Source organism: Papio anubis, chromosome 1 (genome assembly GCF_008728515.1).
Source record: "Papio anubis isolate 15944 chromosome 1, Panubis1.0, whole genome shotgun sequence".
Classification (NCBI taxonomy): Eukaryota; Metazoa; Chordata; class Mammalia; order Primates; family Cercopithecidae; genus Papio; species Papio anubis.
The window spans coordinates 74,290,115-74,317,696 of NC_044976.1; the positions used below are offsets into that span (position 1 = coordinate 74,290,115).

The 27,582-nt window shown below is 38.7% G+C and overlaps 1 long non-coding RNA gene across 1 annotated transcript in view; it reads left to right on the top strand.

Annotated features, from left to right (window-relative positions):
• Nucleotides 1-1,302: 1,302 nt before the first annotated feature.
• The window catches only part of LOC103886117, a 41,109-nt gene continuing 14,829 nt past the window's right edge, over nucleotides 1,303-27,582 (top strand). Inside the window, exons 1-2 of the long non-coding RNA XR_001906225.3 lie at nucleotides 1,303-1,706; nucleotides 3,178-3,382. This is a non-coding gene — a long non-coding RNA (uncharacterized LOC103886117). The remainder of the gene's footprint in view (nucleotides 1,707-3,177; nucleotides 3,383-27,582) is intronic.

The window sequence follows — 27,582 nt, forward strand, 5'->3', positions numbered from 1 at the left end:
TCTCGCTTAATCCTCACCAGTTATTTCCCCTATCTTATAGTTGAGGAAATTGAGGCTTACACAGATAATTTTTTTGTTGTTTTTTGTTTTTTGAGACAAGGTCTCACCCTGTCACCCAGGCTGGAGTGCAGTGGTATGATTATGGCTCACTGCGGCCTTGACCTCCTGGGCTCAAGCTTTCTCTCACCTCAGCTTCCCAAACAACTGGGACTACAGGCATGCACCGCCATGCCCAGCTAATTTTTGTATTTTTTGTAGAAACAGAGTTATGCCATGTTGGCCAGGCTGGTCTTGAATTCCCGAGCCTAAGTTATCCCCCTGCCTCAGCCTCCCAAAGTGCTAGGATTACAGACTTGAGGCACTGTGCCTAACTAAGGCTTACATAGGTTAAGTAACTTGCCAATATATTCATTCCCAAAGAGAAAGAATGTCATGCAATATTAACCAAAATTAAAAACTTTGTTTTAGATTTTTGTTGTTGTTGTTGAGACGGTGTCTCACTCTATTGCCTCAGCTGGAGTGCAATGGTGTGATCTCGGCTTACTACAACCTTTGTCTCTCGGGTTCAAGCAATTCTCCTGCCTCAGCCTCCTGAGCAGCTTGGATTACAGGTGCGCACCACCACACTCAGATAATTTTTGTATTTTAGTAAAGATGGGGTTTCACCATGTTGGCCAGGCTGGCCTTGAACTCCTGACCTCGTGATCCGCCTGCCTTGGCCTCTCAAAGTGTTGGGATTAGAGACGTGAGCCACTGCATCAGGTCTTTTTTTAGAATTTTAAATTTTACAGAAATTGTTCCCTATAAACCAGGCAGAATGTATACAATTCAGGCATTAAAGGTACGTCAAGTTTGATATGGTGTCCTTGCCCCACTACAATAAAGGGGAAAGATGTTATGGTTGTTTTTATCATTATTCTGTAGTTAATGTTTCAGCCACCTTTTTATACCATTCACAGAGTGATCAGTCTTAACAACCTTGGGTGTATGTATTAGCGTTTTTAAAGGTAATTAAATATATTATTTTTCCTTTTGCATGTTTTTCTTTAAATAGTGAATGATGTCTCTTTAGTAAGAAAAAATTATGCCTTTAGATTTACTATAATATGCATCTACTAATATTGCATTTTATTTTGTAAACTCTAAACTGTCTTTTCCCAGCTGGACAACCTAATTAAACTAACTACATATTGTCATCTTTCTAAAAACCAAGTTTCGTTGTTTTCTTTCACTTTTTCTGTTTTTTTTTTTTTTTTAATTAAACTGTTTTACTGATTTTTAATACAATACATAAAACTTATAAAAAGTTGAAACATTATAGAGCCAGCAACAATTCCTCCCCGAGATAATCATGCTAGCAGTTTTGTGTATAGCCTTTCAAATGTTTTTGCTTATGTGTGTATAAAATTTTGTCTTTTTTAAAAAAAGAATACAGATACCTAATCTGAAAAAAATTTGTCATTCTTATACAAATAGGATAACATTACACATGTCTTGCTCTATGAGTTACTTTTTATTTCTATAACAATGTAGTATTATTACCTTTGTATGACCATATATGGTCATACATGCTAACTCTGTGTCCTGCTTGTTACATATCAGGTACTGTTTTAAGTGCTTTATATATTAACTCCTTTAATTTTTACTTCACAGATAAGGAAGCTGAGATGTACAGCTTAAGTGTCTTTCCCAAGATCATTTGTCTAGTAAGTGATAAAGCTGGAATTTGAACCCAAAGAAAATAGGGCTAGAGACTCTCTCTACTCTCCCCTGGTTCTCCAAAGTGAGCTACCTTTCCATTTTTATGGCTAGTTTATGAAGTGCAGTCATGAAACAAGAGCTCTACAATTGTATGTCAAAAAGCAGAAGATAGATAGTAGGTTAATCCTACTTTTGGAAAAAAAGTATTCAGAATATACATTAAAGTAATATTAATGTAAATCTGTGGATATGAAAACTTGAGTGATTTTTTTTCTGTTTTTTTCTTTATACTTTCTTGATAATTTGAATATCAGTGTGGTTTTTTTTTTTTAATTACGAGAAACAAGTCATGCTCACTTTGAAAATAATAACTATAACATAGTAAGTCAAAGCTGTTACTGCATTAGTTCTTTAAAATTCTTAAAAAGTTGGCCGGGCACAGTGGCTCACGCCTGCAATCCTAGCATTTTGGGAGGCCAAGACAGGCAGATCACTTGAGGTCAAGAGTTTGAGAACAGCCTGGCTAACATGATGAAACCCTGTCTCTATTAAAAATACAAAAAAATTAGCTGGCTGTGGTGGTGTGCACCTGTAATCCCAGCTACTTGGGAGGCTGAGGCAGGAGAATGACTTGAACCTGGGATGCGGAGGTTGCAGTGAGCCAAGATCGTGCCATTGCATGCCAGCCCAGGTGACAGAGTGAGTGAGACTCTGCCTCAAAAAAAAATATATATTTTTAAAGTTATTTTCACTGCTAATATAAACATCAAAAATATATACAGTAGACAACCTACTAATTAATAACACTAGCTAACATGTACTGAGTTCTAGAGTACTTACATTGTACTAGGTGGGTGCTTTATATGCTTTTTTATCATTTAATCATCATAATTTGTTTTATTTTACCCATTTTATGGTTGAGGAATCTGAAGTTTCGATTGGTTAAGCCACTTGCCCAAGGTTATGCAGCTAGTGAGTGGCAGTGATGTGAACCAAAGTTGTATCCACAGTTCATGTTCTTTGCGTTCAGCTGCCTTCAAACTTTGGTATAGCTATAACATCTATACTAGAGTATATCTTATACATTTCATATTTCTAGAAAGCCCTCAGTAAAATAATTAGAAGTCTAATGGCACTGAAATATATTCCATGCTTTAATAAATGTCCTGACTTAAAGAAAGAAAAATGTTACATACATATTTCATACATTATATGCTAATGATTGAGAAAGAATGAGTTTCAACTAAATATCTTACCTGGGCTTTTCAGTACTTAAGATTGCATAACCTAAACATAGATTGAATGTTGGCCTTTATGTGTTGTAAGTAGGCCAAAAGCTATATAGGTCCCAAATGCTGCCTGAAATTTCTACTCACTTATTCTTTTATGTTAGGGCATTTCAGACCTAGTTGTTATACTTGAAATCATTATTACTAACTAATGCTTGAAGTAATTTGTTTTGATTGTATTCCTAAGCCTATAACCTGGCTCGGTGCAGCTACATTTTGTTAATAAGAGGGAAGCATATCAGGAAAATCTGAGTGCATTGATTTACAAATTAGGAAAGCATAAAAGGTGTAGCACAACAGCACTAGACAACTGAAGTAGTCACCTACCTAAGGAGAGATGCCAAGGACAAAGTTGACCAGCTAAGCACTTTCTCCAGAAATGGGATTTATAGGTAAGTCATAGATGAGTGACAGGTTTGTATAGTCTCAGCAAACTACAAAACAAATGTCAGTTAAGAATGACTTTGATGGATTCAGTAGTACAGTTGTTACATAATTATATAAAATTAAGCTTGTAGAAGTTCTATTCTATCTACTCTATAAAGTTTACACAGGTTGAGCATCCCTAATCTGAAAATCCAAAATCCAAAATGCTCCAAGATTTGAAACTTTTGTGGCTTTGATATGACATCAAAAGTGGAAAATTCCACACCTGACATGTTTGCTTTCTGATGATTCAATGTACACAAACTTCATTTCATGCATAAAATTATTTTAATATTGTATAAATTTAACTTAGGCTATATATATAAAATGTATATGGAACATAAATGAATTTCATGTTTAAACTTGGATCTCATTCCCAAGATATCTCATTATGTGTATGTATGTAAAAATTCCAAAATTTGAAACAAATTCAAAATCTGAAACACTCTGATCACAAGCATTTTGGATTGGGATACTCAGCTTGTATTAGCCCTTTTACCGGGCTTGGCCATTCTCAATACCATTCATGTCTAGTATTGATTCATGTATTTAAAAGAAAATACAAAGCAAAAATATATTTGAGAGAAGAGGAATTTCCTGATTTTTGAAGTATGGGTGGGATCAGTGTGAATTTCCAAAGGCAGAGTATCCATGTCCATGTACATATTATATGATGCCTTGAATATATTTTAATACCTCAATGTCAGCTTTACAAAATATCTTAAGATACATGGCAACCTGGATTTTTACTGTTCTATTCATGAATTGAGACAACCCTCAGGAAACACTTAGACTCATAATTTTGGTTCCCTCAGAACTTTGGCTTGCACAGAGCTACAATGGGTAGATTTGTCTCCACCTCACAGTATCTACTCAAATTTGTAACACAATCTTTAAACTTAATTTTAACTCAATTTTTGAGTTAGAGTGTTTTAAGACATAGCCTTGGCCAACTTTTATGTGAGTTTTCCTTGGGACTATGTCTACCCCTCAGGTTAGTCAGTTGTGGCTAAAAAAGGCAGAAACCACAAAATATCTAGTATTACAGTTAATTTTAAAAATAAACACACAGGTGACTCATATTGAGCATATTGGAAATATGATTACTTGCAGAAAATCGTAAGAACATATGTGAAATTTTGACCCTTTAAAAACAAAATCAAAGGTCTAATCTTTTTAATTTATACTTAAAAGTCTCACCATGCTAGATATCCTAGGATTATGAATTCCTAAAAGCTATTAACAGATTCTTTTATTGTTTGTCACTCTTCTATTGAGCTATGCAAATTTCTTTGAGATAAACACATTTAAGGTAGAAAATACCATCAGAAGTACATTAAAATCCAGACTTCACTTTATGTGTGGAAATCATGTGGTATTTTACCCAAGTAAGAATGGAAGGTTCTTACCTTCTCTCTTCCTCAGGAGAATGTCACCTCTGCCACTTAGGTGTCATTTTTCCGCTTATCTTGCATTGTGGTCAAAGAAACAAATAACATAAAATCTCCCCTCTTCCAAACTTTTAAGTGTAAGCAAATATCTAGGACTTTTTCATTTTGCATGACAAAAACTGTATGCTCATTGATTAGAAACTTCCCATTCCTCCCTCCCCAGCCCCTGGAAATCATCATTTTACTTTCTGCTTTGTTGAGTTTGACTACTTTAGCTACCTCCCATAAGTGGAATCATGCAGTATTTCTTCTTCTCTGGCTTATGTCACTTAGCATAATGTCCTTAAGGTTCATTTATGTTGTGGCATATGGCAGGATTTACTTCTTTTTTAAGGCTGAGTAATATTCTGTTGTATATATGTGGCACATTTTCTTTATCCATTCATCTGTAGGTGGATATTTAGGCTGTTTCTACCTCTTGACTATTGTAGATAATGCTGCCACAAACATGGGAGTGGAAATATCTCATTGAGAACCTCTTTTCAATTCTTTTATATAAATATCCAGAAGTAGAACTGCTGCTGGATCATATGGTACTACTCTTTTTAATTTTTTGAATCAATCATTTAAAATCAATCAATGATTTTCAGTGTTAAAATTACCCCTCTATTTGAATAATCATTTTACTATCCTGTTCTATTTTAATATGTGAATCTTCAGTTTGAGCAGTACATCATATAGATAGAGATTTAGAATCTATTCAGTCAAAGGAAGCTTGTGATATAAATTTTAATTCTTTCATCAGTCATCTCCCCCAGCCCTCCTTACTGTTTTCTATGATGGCTGCACAATTTTATATTTCTACCAATAGTGCACAAAGGCTCCAGTTTCTTTATATCCTCAGCAATGTTTGTTGTTCTCTGTTTGTTTTTTGTGTTTTGTTTTGTTTTTTTTAAATAATGGCCCATCATAACAGGTATGAGGTGATAGCTCATTGTGGTTTTGAGCCTCTTAACTGGTTTCTGGATATCTAACAAAGATGAAGCACATAACATAGTAATCAGTATTTTAGGGAATTCAAGCATAAAATTATTAGAATCTAGCACTCAACCAGTGGTCAATTGACAGCTGACATTTAAGAGACAGAAAAATCTAAGGGACAAAATAATTACGCATTCTATAGCTTATCCTAACATTTCTGCACTCTTAGATTATCACAAATTAGTTTCCAGATATTTTGTTAAGCCACTGTCGTGTGACTCCTTTTAATAATGGACACTACCTAGTATAATCAATTTTTAAATGAGATATAATTTACATGCTATAAAATTCACTCTTTTAAAGTGTAATGAGCAAAGTTTTTAACCAGAGTTTTATTGAAAAAGCTCCAAATTTTTTTGTTTTCTTTTGAGATACAGTCTCGCTCTGTCACCCAGGCTGGAGTGCAGTGGCATGACCTTGGCTCACTGCAACCTTCGCCTCCCGAGTTCAAGAGATTCTCCTGTCTCAGCCTCCCGAGTAGCTGAGACTACAGGTGTGTGCCACCATGCCCAGTGAATTTTTGCACCATGTTGGCCAGACTGGTCTCCAACTCCTGACTTCAGGTGATCCACCTATCTCGGCTGAGATTACAAGTGTGAGCCATTGCGCCCAGCCCAAATTCTCCAGACTTTTAAATTAACGTGTCTTCTATAATTTGATTCCCTTCCATCTCCTAGAAAAAAAGGATTTGATATTTATTAATAATTCAATGAAGGCATTTCTGTAATAAGCTTAGACAACATTACCCAAGTACATATTTTTGCAATAAAACTGAGTAACTTGAAAATATTGGCAGTTGTCAAGAATTACTTTGGGACTCAGAACATTTTTTATAGCCTCTGTGCTCCTGTGTCAGTAACACAATTGATTTTAAGTGTTAAAATTACTCCTTTATTTGAATAATCATTTTACCGTCATGTTCCATATTAATATATGAATTCAGTTTGAGCACTGCATCATATAGGTAGAGATTTAGAATCTATTCAGTCAAAGGAAGTTTGTGATACAAATTTTAATTATTTCATCCATCATCATTCTACTTTAGGTTTTAAACTTTGTAAATTTGTTTTACAATCAGTTTACATATACGTGTGTGTGTATAGATATACAGTCATGCATCACTTAACAATGGGGACAGATTCTGAGAAATGCATTGTTAGGCTATTTCATTGTTGTATGACTATCATACAGTGTACTTACAAAAACCTCAATGGGGGCGGGGGGCATGCCCAAGATGGCCGAATAGGAACAGCTCCAGTCTTCAGCTCCCAGCGCGAGCGACACAGAAGACGGGTGATTTCTGCATTTTCAACTGAGGTACTGGATTCATCTCACCAGGGAGTTCCGGACAATCGGTGCTGGTCAGTTGCTGCAGCCCGACCAGCGAGAGCTGAAGCAGGGCAAGGCATCACCTCACCTGGGAAGTGCAAGGGGGAAGGGAATTCCTTTTCCTAGCCAAGGGAAACTGAGACAAACAACACCTGGAAAATCAGGTAACTCCCACCCTAATACTGTGCTTCACCAAGGGTCTTAGCAAACGGCACACCAGGAGATTATATCCCACGCCTGGTCCGGAGGGTCCCACGCCCATGGAGCCTCCCTCATTGCTAGCACAGCAGTCTGAGATCTAACTGCAAGGCATCAGCGAGGCTGGGGAAGGGGCACCCGCCATTGCTGAGGCTTAAGTAGGTGCAGACTGACTCCTCACACCTCACACGGCTGGGTACACCTCTGAGATGAAGCTTCCAAAGCAAGAATCAGACAGCAACACTTACTGTTCAGCAATATTTTATCTTCTGCAGCCTCTGCTGCTGATACCCAGGAAAACAGGGTCTGGAGTGGACCTCAAGCAAACTCCAACAGACCTGCAGCTGAGGGTCCTGACTGTTAGAAGGAAAACTAACAGACAGGACACCCACACCAAAACCCCATCAGTACAGCAGCATCATCAAAGACCAAAGGTAGATAAAACCACAAAGATGGGGAAAAAGCAGTGCAGAAAAGCTGGAAATTCAAAAAATCAGAGCAGATCTCCCCCTCCAAAGGAATGTAGCTTGTCACTAGCAACGGAACAAAGCTGGATGGAGCATGACTTTGACAAGTTGAGAGAGGAAGGCTTCAGTCAATCAAACTTCTCAGAGCTAAAGGAGGAACTATGTACCCGGCACAAAGAAACTAAAAACCTTGAAAAAAGAATGGAAGAATGGATAACTAGAATAATCAACACAGAGAAGTCCATAAACGAACTGATAGAGATGAAAACCATGACATGAGAACTACATGACAAATGCACAAGCTTCAGTAACTGACTCAATCAACTGGAAGAAAGAGTATCAGTGATTGAAGATCAAATGAATGAAATGAAGTGAGAAGAGAAGTGTAGAGAAAAAAGAGTAAAAAGAAATTAATAAAGCCTCCAAGAAATATGGGATTATGTGAAAAGACCAAATCTATGTCTGACTGATGTCCCAGAAAGTGATGTGGAAAATGGAACCAAGTTGGAAAGCACTCTGCAGGATATTTTCCAGGAGAACTTCACCAACCTAGCAAGGCAGGCCAACATTCAAATTCAGGAAATACAGAGAATGCCACAAAGATACGCCTCAAAAAGAGCAACTCCAAGACACATAATAGTCAAATTCACCAAAGTTGTAATGAAGGAAAAAATGTTAAGGGCAGCCAAGAGAAAAGTCGAGTTATCCACAAAGGGAAGCCCATCAGACTAACAGCAGATCTCTCAGCAGAAACTCTACAAGGCAGAAGAAAGTGGGGACCAATATTCAACATTCTTAAAGAAAAGAATTTTAAACCCAGAATTTCATATCCAGCCAAACTAAGTTTCATAAGTGAAGGAGAAATAAAACCCTTTACAGACAAACAAATGCTTAGAGATTTTATCAACACCAGGTCTGCCCCACAAGAGATCCTGAAGGAAGAACTCAACATGGAAAGGAACAATGGGTACCAGCCATTACATAAACATGCCAAAACGTAAAGACCATCGATGCTAGGAAGAAACTGCATCAACTAACGAGCAAAATAACCAGTTAATATCATAATGACAGGATCAAGTTCACGCATAACAATATTAACCTTAAATGTAAATGGACTCAATGGTCCAATTAAAAGACACAGACTGGCAAATTGGATAAAGAGTCAAGACCCATCAGTTTGCTGTATTCAGGAGACCCATCTCACAAGCAGAGACACACATAGGCTGAAAATAAAGGGATGGAGGAAGATCTACCAAGCAAATGGAGAACAAAAAAGGCAAGGGTTGCAATCCTAGTCTCTGATAAAGCAGACTTTAAACCATCAAAGATCAAAAGAGACAAAGAAGGCCATTACATAATGGTAAAGGGATCAATTCAAGAAGAGCTAACTATCCTAAATATATGTGCACCCAATACAGGAGCACCCAGATTCATAAAGCAAGTCCTTAGAGACTTACAAAGAGACTTAGACTCCCATACAATAATAATGGGAGACTTCAACACCCCACTGTCAACATTAGACAGATCAACGAGACAGAAAGTTAACAAAGATATCCAGGAATTGAACTCACCTCTGCACCAAGTGGACCTAATAGACATCTACAGAACTCTCCACCCCAAATCAACAGAATATACATTCTTCTCAGCACCACATCACACTTATTCCAAAATTGACCACATAGTTGGAAGTAAAGCACTCCTCAGCAAAAGTAAAAGAACAGAAATTATAACAAACTGTCTCTCAGACAACAGTACAATCAAACTAGAACTCAGGACTAAGAAACTCAATCAAAACCGCTCAACTACATGGAAACTGAACAACCTGCTCCTGAATGACTACTGGGTAATAACAAAATGAAGGCAGAAATAAAGATGTTCTTTGAAACCAATGAGAACAAAGATACAACATACCAGAATCTCTGGGACACATTTAAAGCAGTGTGTAGAGGGAAATTTATAGCACTAAATGCCCACAAGAGAAAGCAGGGAAGATCTAAAATTGACACCCTAACATCACAATTAAAAGAACTAGAGAAGCAAGAGCAAACACATTCAAATGCTAGCAGAAGGCAAGAAGTAACTAAGATCAGAGCAGAACTGAAGGAGATAGAAACACAAAAAACCCTTCAAAAAATCAATGAATCCAGGACCTGGTTTTTTGAAAAGATCAACAAAATTGACAGACTGCTAGCAAGACTAATAAAGAAGAAAAGAGAGAAGAATCAAATAGATGCAATAAAAAATGATAAAGGGGATATCACCACCGACCCCACAGAAATACAAACTACCATCAGAGAATACTATAAACACCTCTATGCAAATAAAGTAGAAAACCTAGAAGAAATGGACAAATTCCTGGACACATACACTCTCCCAAGACTCAACCAGGAAGGAGTTGAATCCCTGAATAGACCAATAGCAGGCTCTGAAATTGAGGCAATAATAGTCTACCAACCAAAAAAAGTCCAGGACCAGACAGATTCACTGTCAAATTCTACCAGAGGTACAAGGAGGAGCTGGTACCATTCCTTCTGAAACTATTCCAATCAATAGAAAAAGAGGGAATCCTCCCTAACTCATTTTAGGAGGCCAACATCATCCTGATACGAAAGCCTGGCAGAGACACAACAAAAAAAGAGAATTTTAGAATAATATCCCTGATGAACATCAATGCAAAAATCCTCAATAAAATACTGGCAAACCAAATCCAGCAGCACATCAAAAAGCTTATCGAGCATGATCAAGTGGGCTTCATCCCTGGGATGCAAGGCTGGTTCAACATATACAAATCAATAAATGTAATCCAGCATATAAACAGAACCAAAGACAAAAACCACATGATTATCTAATTAGATGCAGAAAAGGCCTTTGACAAAATTCAACAGCCCTTCATGCTAACAACTCTCAATAAATTCGGTATTGATGGAACGTATCTCAAAATAATAAGAACTATTTATGACAAACCCACAGCCAATATCATACTGAATGGGCAAAAACTGGAAGCATTCCCTTTGAAAACTGTCATAAGATAGGGATGCCCTCTCTCACCACTCCTATTCAACACAGTGTTGGAAGTTCTGGCCAGGGCAATCAGGCAAGAGAAAGAAATAAAGTGTATTCAATTAGGAAAAGAAGAAGTCAAATTTTCCCTGTTTGCAGATGACATGATTGTATATTTAGAAAACCCCATCATCTCAGACCAAAATCTCCTAAAGCTGATATGCAACTTCAGCAAAGTCTCAGGATACAAAATCAATGTGCAAAAATCACAAGCATTCTTATAACCAATAACAGACAAACAGAGAGCCAAATCATGAATGAACTGCCATTCACAATTGCTTCAAAGAGAATAAAATACCTAGGAACCCAACTTATAAAGGATGTGAAGAACCTCTTCAAGGAGAACTACAAATCACTGCTCAGTGAAATAAAAGAGGACACAAACAAATGGAAGAACACACCATGCTCATGGATAGGAAGAATCAATGTCTTGAAAATGGCCATACTGCCCAAGGTAATTTATAGATTCAATGCCATTCCCATTAAGCTAACAATGACTTTCTTCAAAGAATTGGAAAAAAAAACTACTTTAAAGCTCATATGGAACCAAAAAAGAGCCTGCATCGCCAAGACAATCCTAAGCCAAAAGAACAAAGTTGGAGGCATCACACTACCTGACTTCAACCTATACTACAAGGCTACAGTAACCAAAAGAGCATATTACTGCTACCAAAACAGAGATACAGACCAATGGAACAGAACAGAGCCCTCAGAAATAATACCACACATCTACAGTCATCTGATCTTTGACAAACCTGAGAAAAACATGAAATGGGGAAAGGATTCCCTATTTAATAAATGGTGCTGGGAAAATTGGCTAGCCATAAGTAGAAAGCTGAAACTGGATCCTTTCCTTACTCCTTATCCGAAAATTAATTCAAAATGAATTAGAGACTTAAATGTTAGACCTAAAACCATAAAAACCCTAGAAGAAAACGTAGGTAATACCATTCAGGACATAGGCATGGGCAAGGACTTCATGTCTAAAACACCAAAAGCAATGAAAACAAAGGCAAAATTGACAAATGGGATCTAATTAGACTAAAGAACTTCTGCACAGCAAAATAAACTACCATCAGAGTGATCAGGAAGCCTACAGATTGGGAGAAAATTTTTGCAATCTACTCATCTGACAAAGGGCTAATATCCAGAACCTACAAAGAACTCAAACAAATTTACAAAAAAAAAAAAAAACAAAGAACCCCATAAAAAGTGGGCAAAGGATATGAGCAGACACTTCTCAAAAGAAGACATTTATACAGCCAACAGACACACGAAAAACTGCTCATCACTCGCCATCAGAGAAATGCAAATCAAAACCACAAGGAGATACCATCTCACAGCAGTTAGAATGGCAATCATTAAAAAGTCAGGAAACAACAGGTGCTGGAGAGGATGTGGAGAAATAGGAACACTTTTACACTGTTGGTGGGACTGTAAACTAGTTCAACCAGTGTGGAAAACAGTGTGGCAATTCCTCAAGGATCTAGAACTAGAAATACCATTTGACTCAGCCATCCCATTACTGGGTCTATACCCAAAGGATTATAAATCATGCTGCTATAAAGACACATGCACACGTATGTTTATTGCGGCACAATTCACAATGGCAAAGACTTGGAATCAACCCAAATGTCCATCAGTGACAGACTGGATTAAGAAAATGTGGCACATATACACCATGGAATACTATGCAGCCATAAAAAATGATGAGTTCGTGTCCTTTGTAGGGACAAGGATGCAGCTAGAAACCATCATTCTCAGCAAACTATTGCAAGAACAGAAAACCAAACACTGCATGTTCTCACTCATAGGTGGGAATTGAACAATGAGAACACTTGGACACAGGAAGGACAACATCACACACCAGGGATCTCTTGTGGGGAGGGGACGATAGCATTAGGAGATATACCTAATGCAAATGATCTAATGCACACCAACATGGCACATGTATACATATGTAACAAACCTGCACGTTTTGCACATGTACCCTAGAATTTAAAGTATAATTTTAAAAAGAGGAAAAACAAAAACAAACAAACAAACAAAACAAAACAAAACCAAAAAACACCTCAATGGTTTAGCCTACTATACACCTAAGCTATATGGTATAGCTTATTGATCCAAGGCTACAAACCTGTACAGCATGCTAAATAGTGTGGGCAAGTATAACACAAAGGTAAATGTTTTTGTATCTACACATAGAAAAGACACAGTAAAAACAGTATAAAAGGGCTGGGGGCAGTGACTCACATCTGTAATCCCAGCACTTTGGGAGGCCAAGGCGGTTGGATCACGAGGTCATGAGATCAAGACCATTCTGACTAACACAGTGAAACCCTGTCTCTACTAAAAATACAAAACATTATCCAGGTGTGGTGTTGGGCACCTGTAGTCCCAGCTACTCAGGACGCTGAGGCAGGAGAATGGCGTGAACCCGGGAGGCAGAGGCTGCAGTGAGCCAAGATAGTGCCACTGTACTCCAGCCTGTGCCACAGAGAGAGACTCTGTCTCAAAAAAAAATAAAGAAATAAATAAAAAAATAAAAGATTTTTAAAAAACGGCATACTTGTTAAGGTACTAACCATCAATGGAGCTTGGAGGACGGAAAATTGCTTTGGGTGGGTCAGTCAGTGAGTTGTGAGTGAGTATGAAGGCCTAGGACATAATTGTACACTATTGTAGACTTTATAAACACTGTACAAATTAACTACACTAAATTTATTTAAAATTTTCTCTTCTTCAATAATAAATTCATCTTAATATAACTTTAAAAGATAAAAAAGTTTTGTGGATACACAGTAGGTGTACATATTTATGGGGTACATAATATGTTTTGATACAGGCATGCAGTGTGAAATAAGGACATTATAGAAAATGATGCACCATGTGAAATAAGCACATCATGGAGTATTCATTTCCTCAAGCATTAATCTTTTGAGGTACAAACAATCCAACTACATTTTTAAGTTATTTTAAAATATACAATTATTATTGACTATAGTCACTTTATTGTGCTATCAAATAGTAGATCTTATTAATTCTTTCTATGTTTTTGTACCCATTAACCATACCCACCTCCCCACCAACCACCCCACTGCTATTCCCAGCTTCTGGTAACCATCCTTCTACTCTCTGTGTCCATGAGTTCAATTCATTTGATTTTTTGGTTTCCACAAGTAAGTGAGAACATGTGATGTTTGTCTTTCTTTGCCTAGTTTATTTCATATAACATGATCTCCAGTTCCATAAGTGTTACAAATGACTGGATCTCATTTATTTTATGGCCGAATAGTACTCCATTGTGTATATGTACAACATTTTCTTCATCCATTCACCTGTTAATGGACACTTAGGCGCTTCGAAATCTTAGCTATTGTAAACAGTGGTGCGATAAACCTGGGAGTGCAGATATCTCTTCAGTATACTGATTTCCTTTCTTTTTTTTTTTTTTTTTTTTTGAGACAGAATCTGGCTCTGTCGCCCGGGCTGAAGTGCAGTGGCCAGATCTCAGCTCACTGCAAGCTCTGCCTCCCGAGTTTATGCCATTCTCCTGCCTCAGCCTCCCGAGTAGCTGGGACTATAGGCGGCCGCCACCTCACCCAGCTAGTTTTTTGTATTTTTTAGTAGAGACGGGGTTTCACCATATTAGCCAGGATGGTCTCGATCTCCTGACCTCGTGATCTGCCCGTCTCGGCCTCCCAAAGTGCTGGGATTACAGGCTTGAGCCACCACGCCCGGCCCTGATTTCCTTTCTTTTGGGTATATACCCAGCAGTAGGATTGCTGGAACATATAATAGCTCAACTTTCAGTTTTTTGAAGAATCTCCAATCTGTTCTCCATAGTGGTTGTACTAATTTACATTCCCACTAACAGTGTAAGAGGGTTGCCCTTTCTCCACATCCTTGCCAGCATTTGTTATTGCCTGTCTTTTGGATACAAGCCATTTTAATAGGGGTGAGATGATATCTCACTGTAGTTTTGATTTGCGTTTCTGTGATGGTCAGTGATGTTGCACACGTTTTCATTTGCCTGTTTGCCTTTTGTATGTCTTCTTTTGAGAAATGTCTATTCAAATCTTTTGCGCATGTTTTGATTGGATTATTAGCTTTTTTTCTCTAGAGTTATTTGAGCTCCTGATATTCTTGTTATTAATCCCTTGTCAGAGGGGTAGTTTGCAAATATTTTCTCCCATTCTGTGAGTGGTCTCTTCACTTTGTTGGTTGTATCCTTTGCTGTGCAGAAGCTTTTTCACTTGATGTGATCTCATTTGTTCCTGTTTGCTTTGGTTGCCCAGATCAATATCCTGGAGAATTTCCATAATTTTTTCTGGGTTTGTTTCTGGGTTCTCTATTCTGTTCTATTGGCCTATGTGTCTGTTTTTTGTTTTAGTTTTTGCTAGTACCATGCTGTTTTGGTTACTATAGCTCTGTAGTATAATTTGAAGTCAGGCAACGTGATTCCCCCAGTTTTGTTCTTTTTGCTTAGGATAGCTTTGGCTATTGTGGGTATTTTGTGTTTCCATATAAATTTTAGGATTGCTTTTTATATCTCTGTGAAGAATGTCACTGGTATTTTGTTAGAGATTGCATCGAATCTGTAGATTGCTTTGGGCAGTTAAGACATTTTAACAATATTGATTCCTCCAATCCATGAACATGGAATAGTTTTTTTTTTTTTTTTTTTTTTTTTTTTCATTTTTGATGTCCTCTTCAATTTCCTTCATCAATGTTTTATAGTTCTTATTATAGAGGTCTTTCTCTTCTTTGGTCAAGGTAATTCCTAGGTTTTAAATTTTATGTGTGGTTATTGCAAATGGGATTACTTTTCAAATTACTTTTCCACATTCTTCACTGTTGGCATATAGAAATGCTACTGATTTTTTTATGTGGATTTTGTATTTATCAATTCTAGTAATTTTCCTGTGGAGTGTAGAGTTTTCTAAATATAAGATTATATCATCAGCAAACAAGGATAATTTGACTTCTTCCTATCCAATTTGGATGCCCTTTATATTTTTCTCTTGTCTGATTGCTCTAACTAGGACTTCCAGTACTATGTTAAGTAACAGTGGTGACAGTGGGCATTCTTGTCATGTTCGAGATCTTAGAGGAAAGGCTTTCAACTTTTCCCCATAAAGGTACTGCCTTGATGGTCTTGGGCAAGATCTAGGAGAATTCTCTGGATTACCAGGCAGATACTCTTCTTCCCTTCATTTACTTTCTCTCCAACATACAGAGTCTCTTTCTCTCTCTGTTCTGAGCCACCTAAAGCTAGGGATGGAGTGGCATAAACACCCTGCTGTCACTACCTCTGTGATTGCACTGGGGAAGACCTGAAGCTAGCACAGAGCTAGTTCTTGTCCAGGGCCTTCCCTGTCTATTGCCTATGTTCACTCAAGGCCCTGGGGCTCTACAATCAGCAAGTAGAAAAGCCAGGCAATCCTATGTCCTTCCCTTTAGGGTAGTGAGGTTCCCCAAGCCCCAGGTGGGTTCAGAAGTGTTGTCCAAGAGTCAGGGACTAGAGTCAAAAAACTTAGAAGTCTACCTGGTATTCTATTATATTGTGGCTGAGCTGGCACTCAACCCACATGACACTGTCCTTCCCACTCTTCCTTACCCTTTCCAAAGGGAGAGGAGCCTCACGCTATAGACACTGCTACCACAGGCCATGAGGAATACTACCAGACTACCACTGATGTTCCCTAAGGCTCAAGGTATCTTAAGTCAGCTGTGTGAAAGCTCCCCGGCCTGGGACTCACCCTTAGTGATGTAAGTTCCCCTCTGGCCCAGGGCAAGTCCAGAAATGCCATCCAAGAGTAAAGTTCCGGAGTCGGGGATCCCAAGAACCCACTTGGTGCTCTACTCCCCTGTGACTGTACTGGCGTCTAAGGTGGAAGACAAAGTCTCCTTTACCTTTTCCTCTGCTTTTCTCAAGCAAAAGGAGTTTTGCCCCATAGCCACCATAGCTGGTTATGTGCTGAGTCTCACCTGAAGCCAGCAAGTCTCAGAGGCTCACCCAAGGCCCTCAATGTAGTACCTGGGTATTGCTGCTAGTTATTCAAGGCTCAGGGACTCTTCAGTTCGCAGGTAATGAATGCTGGCAGGACTGGGTCCTTTAAAGCAGTGGGTTTTCTTCCTGCCCAGGGTGTGTCTAGCAATGTTGTCTGGGAGCAAGGACCTGAAACAGGGGCCTCATAACTCTGATGGGTGCCCTATCCTGCTGTGGCTGGGCTAGTGTCTTAGGTGTAATACAGTCTTCCTCACTCTTCCCTCTCCTCTCCTCTCCTCTCCTCAAGCAGAAGGAAGAGGTCTCTTCTGGAGCCGAGAGCTGTGTAGCCTTGGGTTAGGGGAAGAGTGATGCTGTCACTCCCTTGCTGCCCAAGCTGGTGTCTCGGGATGCCATGTGACCACCCAGTCCGTTGTCTCTTGTCCTAATTCAGCACTAGGACTTGCCTACAGAGTTGCAGTTTTTGCGTCCCAGATTGCCTTTCAAGTTTACTTACAGACAGAGTGCTATAGCCTTGGTGATGAGCTTCATAGGCACTCAAATTTGGACCTCTGAGATAGGTGCTTTCCCTCTGGCTAGGGCTGGTTTAAATGCTCTCTTTGTGGGCAGGTATCAGTTGAGTTTGGTCTTTCTTCTTTAACAGAATAGCGCTGACTTCAATGTCTCACAATTGCTGTGTTCTCTCTCCCTTAGTTCCCAGAGATGCTATCAGCATCACATTACTGCTACCCAGGGAGGCAGAGGGATGGCAATGGTGATTCCGGATTGTTTATTCTATCTCTTCAGTGCCTCTTTCAGTGATATGAAGTTAAAATCTCACCTGATTTTTGGTTATTATGAAGGTGATTTTTTTTCTGAGTAGTTAGTTGTTAACTTGGTGTCCTTGCTGGGGGGGACAATGGGTGGAACTTTCTATTCCTCCACCTGACTCCACTTCTCCATAAATATTGAAAAGTCTAATATTCTAAGACAGTTACCAATCAAATTTCTGATTAGCAAGTTATGATATGTAGTTGAGCAGTCATTAGAGTTAGAACTACAGAGAGTGTTAAAAGTGGGAGAGACTTTAGAAATGGTTTAGCTTAACTCCCTTAGCATATGAAAAAACTTAGGCTAGGAGAAGGTAAAATTACTTTCCCATAGTCACATAGCCAGCACTCAGGCAAGCCTAGATGAAAATTCAGATCTGGCTTTTAGTCCAATGCTGCTTTTCACCATATGCTCTGAAATTAGCTCTGTTGTGATAAATGACATGGCAGATGAAGTGACAGAAGTCTTTCTTTTATCATTTGGAATGAGAGTATTGTTTCTGTGTATGTGTGTGCAGTTCCTTCAAACTTAATGTCGACTTTTGTGGAAGAAAGATTTTTCAATTTTGCTTACTCATGCCTTAAGCCTCAACCTAAAACTGACGTTTCTCTTTGTCAATAATCACTTGTTCCCATACATCATTGGGGTATCACTTGTTATAATAGTTATCAAACTGCCTTGTAATTTCATGTTTACTTTCTTTCTCTGCTAGGCTAAATTTCATGCCTTGTTCACACTTGTACCTTCAATGGCAACTAGCACAGTGCCTTTCACTTAGTGTTCTACAATTATTTATGCAGGAAATAAATGAATAAATATTATCTGTTTTTAAAATAAAGCATTATGGAATAGGTATGGGGACCAGATATCTTATTTCAGCAAGAACAATCCCATATCTCACTTCAGTTTCCCATTAGGCCTGGTAACATGTTCCTAAAATGATTTTTCTTAATACATTTAAACAAACATCTTTCCGGAGCCTACCCCTTACTTTATTACTTTTTTTTTTCAGACTTTGGGATCAGACAGTTATGTGTTCAAATCCCAACTATGTGATTTTGGGCAAGTTACTTAACCTCTGTGAACTTCACTCTTCTTATTTGAAAAATGGAGACAATATTATCTACCTTACAGGACTATTGGTGAGGATTAAATGACACAACAAATAGAAAAGTATAGTATGTTGTATGTTGCAGGTATTCAATAAATGCTCATTCCATTTCCCTCTTCTCCTTAACTCCGTTCCTTCCTTTCTCCTGATTTCTTTTCTTTCCTTCCTTCCTTCCTTCCTTCCTTCCTTCCTTCCTTCCTTCCTTCCTTCTTTCTTTCTGTCTCCAACCTCTGCTTTTTTGGAAATGAAAGAAATGCAGCATAGTCAAAGCTGACTTTTTCTTACAGCAAAGGTGCTCTACTCAGTAAATTACCTTCAGCCTCAGCTTGCCTCTAGGACAGCCTCTGTTTTTCTACACTCCATTTTAACCCGGTTTGCCTTCTAGTCTTCCCCACTGGCTCGCAGAAATCCAGTTATTCTGCCATATACCTGGTGGCCAATAGGCATTCTATAGCAAGATAACAGTAAGAGAGAGAGAGAGTGAGAACAGGGGAACCTGCCAGTGTCAGAGACAGTAAAAACTCCAAGAGGTTGTATTGATTGCAGAAGGCTGTTCCAGAAGCAGCATCTTGGAATGCCATTTAAGGCGCAACTGAGAAGGAAAAGGGGAAGGCCACAGCTGTTTGTTTTTCTTGCTCTTGATTGTTAAGGTTGCCATTTCATTATCTTTCAATCAGGCTTTATTGTAAAATGTTTTTAGCCAATATTAGAATTAATATTTTTAAGAGGTCTAATGTGAAAAAGAAGAGCTGAGCTAAACCGCATTCTTGAACTAAATTAAAGAAAAGAAAATCATAAAAATAAAATTATTACCAAAACAATAACTGGAAGAAAGGGATCTCTTGACACAGATGATCTTGTCTAGGTTCAGAAATTGAGGTAAAATGAGAAAGCAGTGATGAGGCAGCTACTGATGAGGTTCAAAGTAAACGATGAATGAACTGGCCAGGAGTTCAGAAGAAGGTGTTCAGGAGTGTCCTATTCAATATAGTGTTGGAAGTTCTGGCCACGGCAATCAGGCAAGAGAAAGAAATAAAGTATTCAATTTGGAAAAGAGGAAGTCACATTATCTCTGTTTGCAGATGACATGATTGTATATTTAGAAAACCCCATCATCTCAGCCCCAAATCTCCTTAAGCTGATAAGCAATTTCAACAAAGTCTCAGGATACAAAGTCATTGTGCAAAAATCACAAGCATTCCTATACACCGATAACAGACATACAGAGAGTCAAATCATGAGTGAACTCCTATTCACAACTGGTACAAAGAGAATAAAATACCTAGGAATCGAACTTACAAAGGTTGTGAAGAACCTCTTCAAGGAGAACTACAAACCACTGCTCAAGAAAATAAAAGAGGACACAAACAAATGGAAGAACATACCATGTTCATGGACAGGAATAATCAATACCGTGAAAATGGCCATAATGTCCAAGGTAATCTATAGATTCAATGCCATTCCCATCAAGCTACCAATGACTTTCTTCACAGAATTGGAAAAAACTACTTTAAAGTTCATATGGAACCAAAAAAGAGCCCTCATTGCCAAGGCAATCCTAAGCCAAAAGAACAAAGCTGGAGGCATCACACTACCTGACTTCAACCTATACTACAAGGCTACAGTAACCAAAACAGCATGGTACTGGTACCAAAACAGAGATATAGACCAATGAATCAGAACAGAGACCTCGGAAATAACACCACACATCTACAACCATCTGATCTTTGATAAACTTGAGTAAAACATGAAATGGGGAAAGGATTCCCTATTTAATAAATGGTGCTGGGAAAACTGGCTAGTCATATGTAGAAAGCTGAAACTGGATCCCTTCCTTACACTTTATACAAAAATTAATTCAAGATGGATTAAAGACTTAAATGTTAGACCTAAAACCATAAAAACCCTAGAAGTAAACCAAGGCAATACCATTCAGGACATAGGCATGGGCAAGGACTTCATGCCTAAAACACCAAAAGCAATGACAACAAAAACCAAAATTGACAAATAGGATCTAATTAAACTAAAGAGCTTCTGCACAGCAAAAGAAACTACCATCAAAGTGAACAGGCAGCCTACAGAATGGGAGAAAATTTTTGCAATCTACTCATCTGACAAAGGGCTAATATCCAGCATCTACAAAGAACTTAAACAAATTTACAAGAAAAAAAAAAAAAAAAAAACCCATCAAAAAGTGGGCAAAGGATATGAACAGACACTTCTCAAAAGAAGACACTTATGCAGCCAACAGACACATGACAAAATGCTCATCATCACTGGTCATCAGAGAAATGCAAATCAAAACCACAATGAGATACCATCCCACACCAGTTAAAATGACAATCATTAAAAAGTCAAGAAACAACAGATGCTGGAGAGGATGTGGAGAAACAGGAACACTTTTACACTGGTAGTGGGAGTGTAAATTAGTTCAACCATTGTGGAAGACAGTGTGGTGATTCCTCAAGGATCTAGAACTAGAAATACCATTTGACCCAACCATCCCATTCCTGGGTGTATACCGAAAGGATTATAAATCATGCTACTATAAGGACACATGCACATGTATGTTTACTGTGGCACTATTCACAATTGCAAAGACTTGGAACTAACCCAAATGCCTAGGCGACAGAGTGAGGCACTGTCTCAAACAAAACAAAAATTACCACAAACTTTGTGATTTTAAACAATATAAATTTATGTTCTTTTTTATATTCTGCAATTTAAAGCTTTTAATTTAAGAGTAAACTTTAATGTCAAAAATGCAAACTTGGGGAGGGCAGAAAGATCACGCACAAGGCTGCCACTTCACACGTGAAGGGTTGATTGCACAGCAGCCGAGCAGAGGTGCTCCTCACTTCCCAGAGGGTAGGTGGCCGGGTGCAGGGCAGAGGCGCTCCTCACTTCCCAGATCGTGGGCCCGCCGGGCAGAGCCGCTCCTCACTTCCCAGACAGAGGTGGGGCCGGGCAGAGAAATTTACTTTCTTAACAGTTCTGTAGGTTAGCAGGGCTGCATTACTACTGGAGGCCCTAAGGGATAAATGGTTGATAAAAGGCCTGTGGAGTACATTTTCATTCTTGCATCATTATTCTCCTTTTGGTTTTTAGGTTCTAGTGGCAGCCTGCATTTCTTGGTTTATAGTCCCTTCCTCCATCTTTAAAGACAATCGTGTAGCATCTTCAAATCTCTTTCCTTTCTCTCTTTCTCACCTCTGCTTCCTCCATCATTTCATCTCCCTGTCTAACTCTGACTTTCCTGCCTCCATCTTTCCTTTGTAAAGATCCTTGTGATTACATTGAGCCCGCATTGATATGGCTAATCCAGGATAATCCCCCCATCTCACGAGTCTTAATCACATCAGCAAAATCCCCTTTGTCAAGTGATCAATATATTCATAGGGTCTGGAGATTAAGATGTGGATATTTTGGAGAAACATTATCCTGTCTAGTGAACCATCCAAAAAGATTTTTACCAATATATAATCCTATTAGCAATTTATGAGGGTACCTTTACGCTAAAACCTAACCAACTCTGGGCATTAAAATTTTCTTAAAACTTAACTAATGTGATAGGGAAAACGGTGAATTTCCTTCAGTGTTAATTTGAGTACTAGTGAAGCAATATTGTTCATATGTTTGTTGACAATTTAAATGTTTTGTTGCAAATCAAAACCACAATGAGACACCACCTTTCTCCTGCAAGAATGGCCATAATCAAAAAATAAAAATTAATAGATGTTGGTGTGCATGTGGTGAAAAGGGAACACTTACACTCGATGGTGGGGATGTAAACTAGCACAACCACTATGAAAATCGTGTGGAGATTCCTTAAAGAACTAAAAGTAGAACTACCATTTGATCCAGCAATCCCATTACTAGGTATCTACCCAGAGGAAAAGAAGTCATTATACAAAAAAGATACTTCCACACATATGTTTATAGCAGCATAATTCACAATTGCAAAGATATGTAATCCGTCCAAAAGCCCATCAATCAACTAGTGGATAAAGAAATTTTGGTATATATACCATGGAATACTACTCAGCCATAAAAAGGAATGAAATAGTGGCATTCACAGCAACCTAGATGGAACTGGAGACCGTTATTCTAAGTGGAGTAGCTCAGGAATGGAAAACCAAACATTGTATGTTCTCATTGTATGTGACCTCTGCTATGAGGATTCAAAGACATAAGAATGGTACAATGGACTTTGGGGACTCAGGGGAAAGGGTGGGAGGGGGGTGAGGGATAAAAGACTACACCTTGGGTACAGTGTACACTGCTTGGGTGATGAGTGCACCAAAATCTCATAAATTACCACTAAAGAACTTATTTATGTAACCAAACACCACCTGTTCCCCCAAAACTTATTGAAATAAAAATAAAAATAAAGAAATATAAATTTATTGTTTTGTGAATAAGTAACACCTACTATTACTCTTTCTTTTTTTATTAAAGTATTTGTCTTATCATTTTTTAAATCAATTTGTCAGGATGTCCATTCTTTGTTAGTCACATGTATTGTAAAATTTAGTTTAATTTAAAAAATTATTTTGAGATATATATGTGGACTGGGCAAGGTGACTCACGTCTGTAATCCCAGCACTTTGGGAGGCTGAGGCGAGTGAATCATCTGAGCTCAAGAGTTCAAGACCAGCCAGCCAACATGGTAAAACCGCATTTCTATGAAAAATACAAAAACTATTAGTCGGGCATGGTGGCAGGTGCCTGTAGTCCCAGCTACTCGGGAGGCTGAGGCAGGAGAATCACTTGAAACTGGGAGGTGGAGGTTGCAGTGAGTTGAGATTGCACCACTGCACTCCAGCCTGGGTGACAGAACAAGACTCCATCTCAAAAAAAGAAAGAAAGAAAAAAGAGATACATATGTGTGTTTATATACTTGTTAAAGTGTTCTAAAGTTTAGTCCATCGTTGTTTCTCATTGTCATTTTTTTAATGCTTAGAAAGTCAATTCTCACCATCTCTCAAGATTGTGTAAAATTAATCTGTATCAACACCTAGATTTGATATTTTTTCATTTTACATATTTAGTTATTTTCAATGATTTTGCAATTAAGTTTTGGTTTTCCATGAAGAAGAGATCCAACTTTATATCCAACAAAATAACCTGTGTCATCCTTTGATCACAAAAACACTTCCTTTAGTATACACCATATATATCAATCTCAAAAATGAATGTTTCTGGGCTTTCTAATCATTACATTTATCTATTTATGTCTTTTTGGGTCAATACTTCACAAAACAATTTTCTAGTTTTCTGTTATCTTTTAATAATTGCCAGTTCAAGTTTATCCTCCTCGATGATTTAGATTTTTAAGTTGTGTTTATATCATGGTTGAGTTCTCCTATATTTGATAGGAACTGTACTTGTTTTATGAATTAATATGAGGAGAATAAACTCTTTTTAATATTGAAGCTTTTCATCTAGAAACTTGAGATGGTCATTCATTTATTTAAGTCCCTTTTTAGGTCACTCAAAGTTTCATTGTTTTCTTCATATAGGACCTCAATACATTTCATAATACACTTATTCCTATGTATTTTATATTTTTTGTTTTTATTCTGAGTGGGATTTTTCCATTATGTTTTCTAACTGGTTATTATAGAAATATAGGAAAACTCTTGAATTTTGAATACTTATTTTGTTATCAGAAATCTTACTGGGCTCTCATATTAATCTTTTTAATTTCATTTTTTTCTATTTCATTTTTAGTTAGTAAGGAGTATCATCTAAAAATACAAATAATTTTGACACTGTGTACAATAGTTACAGTTCACATTTTGTTTCCTACCTTATTATATTGTCTAAAAATTTCAAGTTGGTGTTAAATAATTGTTGCCAGGGGGCTTCTTTGCCTTGCTATTGCCTTTGAAGGAAATGTCTGCAGTGTACCAAAGGATCTTCCTTTTCCATGGCAGATGTTGATTGTGAGGCACTATTTCCTGCTGAGCATACAGTAAGCTTAAGAATTCTTCACAGAGTACTTTGGGTATCCACTATTAGCCAGCTGAAAACGGCATGCATACAGGAGCTTCTATGCCGTCTTCTTCTCTTGCTCTGTTTTACTGTTAAGTATGAGCTTAGCGACTGGGCGTGGTGGCCCACGCCTGTCATCCCAGCACTTTGGGAAGCTGAGGAGGGCAGATCACGAGGTGAGGAGACAGAGACCATCCTGGCTAAGACAATGAAACCCCATTTTCACTAAAAATACAAAAAATTAGCTGGACGTGGTGGCGGGTGCCTGTAGTCCCAGCTATTAGGGAGGCTGAGGCAGGAGAATGGCGTGAATCTGGGAGGCGGAGCTTGCAGTGAGCCAAGATCGCGCCACTGCACTCTAGCCTGGGCGACAGAGGGAGACTCTGTCTCAGAACAAACAAACAAACAAACAAAAAAAAAAAAAAGAGAGAGAGAGATTAACAAGAGAAAAGCATAGAAATTTACTTAATGTTATTATTATTTTTTTTCCAACTTTTAAGTTCAGGGGTACATGTGCAGGATGTGCAGGTTTGTTACATAGGTAAACGTGTGCCATGATGGATTACTGCACAGATCATCCCATCACCCAGGTATTAAGCCCAGCATCCATTAGCTATTCTTCTTGATGCTCTTCCTCCTCCCTCCACCCTGACAGGTGCCCAGCGTGTGTTGTTCCCCATCATGTGTTCATGTGATATCATTCAGCTCCTGCTTATAAGTAAGAACATATGGTTTTGGTTTTCTGTTCCTGTGTTAGTTTGCTGAGGATGATGGCTTCCGACTCCATCCATGTCCCTACAAAGGACAGGATCTTGTTCCTTTTTATGGCTGGCTGTGTAGTATTCCATGGTGTATATGTACCACATTTTCTTTATCCAGCCTATCATTGATGGGCATTTAGGTTGATTCCATGACTTTGCTATAGTGAATAGTGCTGCAATGAACATACACGTGCATGTATCTTTATAATAGAATGATTTATATTCCTTTGGGTATATACCCAGTAACGAGATTTCTGGGTCAAATGGTATTTCCGTCTCTGGGTCTCTGAGGAATCGCCACACTGTCTTCCACAATGGTTGAACTAATTTACACTCCCACCAACAGTGTAAAAGTGTCTTTTTTCTCCACAACCTTGCCAGCATCTGTTGCTTTTTGACTTTTTAATAATTGCCATTCTGATTGGCGTGAGGTGATATCTCATCGTGGTTTTGATTTGCATTTCTCTAATGATCTGTGATGTTGAACTTTTCTCATGTTTGTTGGTCGCATGTATGTCTACTTTTGAGAAGTGTCTGTTTATGTCCTTTGCCCACTTTTTAAAGGGGTTGTTTGCTTTTTTCTTGTAAATTTGTTTAAGTTCCTTGTAGATTCTGGTTATGTAATGTAAGTTTTATGTGACATGACAGCCTTCAGAAATAAAGATTCAGAGATGACTTAGGCTGCTGTTAACGCTAAAAAAGAACTCAAATACTTTCAGAACAATAGTATCACCCAGCAGTTGGGATTATTTTCCTTTCTTATTTGCCTTCTGTCTTGACTTTTTTTTTTTTTTAGATACCTAGATTGCAAGTGGTCTTAAACCTTTGGAGTTCAAGACTTTTAAAAAATGGCTAAATAAATAATCTTTACATGTAAAAGGCCACTGATGCCTACCTCTATTTAGAGCAACTATTGAACTCAGCTGCTGAGGGGCTTCAAGACAACTGACCAGAGACATCTCCTACTCACCTCCTCCACAAAGGAGAACCTAAATAGTGAGTAGATAATCACACTTTGAATAGATCATCCAGGAGAGAGCACTGGAATTCAATGGAGAAGTGACAGGAAACACCTAAAGCAAGGAAGAATAAGAAAGAGAGGCAACCTGCTTGACCAGGATCAGCTGGGAGCCAGGAGAGACTCCCCAATGCAAGGAAAGGTGAGAGACCCCCAGTGGGCCCCCTTTCCACCATGCACTCCTGCAATCTTAGCCATGGGAGAGGGCCTCAACTCTTACAGGCCTTGAAACTAACATAGAGAGCTGCCTGGAGACCACACAATGGCACTGCTCCTGGGTCCCACACACTCTCAGAGACCTAAGCAGCTACAGCAAGGTGCCATTATGAGAGCCCAATGCAAAGAGACTGCACGTCACCCTGGGGCTCAGCAGCACCTGCATTTACATATCCCTGGAGCCTCACTGACATCCTTTGCATGCAACCACTGCTGGAGCTAGCTCTGATGCTAGGGCCAAAGTGCAGGCCACAGGCTGCAACTGCCTTCAGCAGTGAAGCCACTGTGCACTTTCACATGCCTAGATAGTTTCCTGCCCATGGCTGTTACTGCTGTGGACTGCTGCATGTGGATTAAAGCTTGTGTGGAACACAAGCGGCCACTACTGGAGATAAAGTGCAAGCCAAGCACAGGCTGATGCTGTTAGGGCTGAAGTGTGAGTGAAGCACGTTTCTCACTCCCCTGTGTACAGCTGATGCCACTGAAAGCAACCCTGGCCTCCTCAGTTTCAAGGCTGTAGTACATCCCTGAGTACTCTGCCAGGGGCCTGGGAATCACCCTGCCCCTGCCCACCACAGTCAGTGTCTGTACACACCATTGAGAGGCCTGAAGACAAGTCTGCCTTGCATAGCTTCATACCCCACCCCTCAGTGCTAGAGCACACTGTCCTGAGACCTGGGGAATTATACAGCCCGGGTCACCACTGTTGGTACCTGAGTACTTCTCTAGAGCTGCTGAGGTTGGACCCACCCACCCT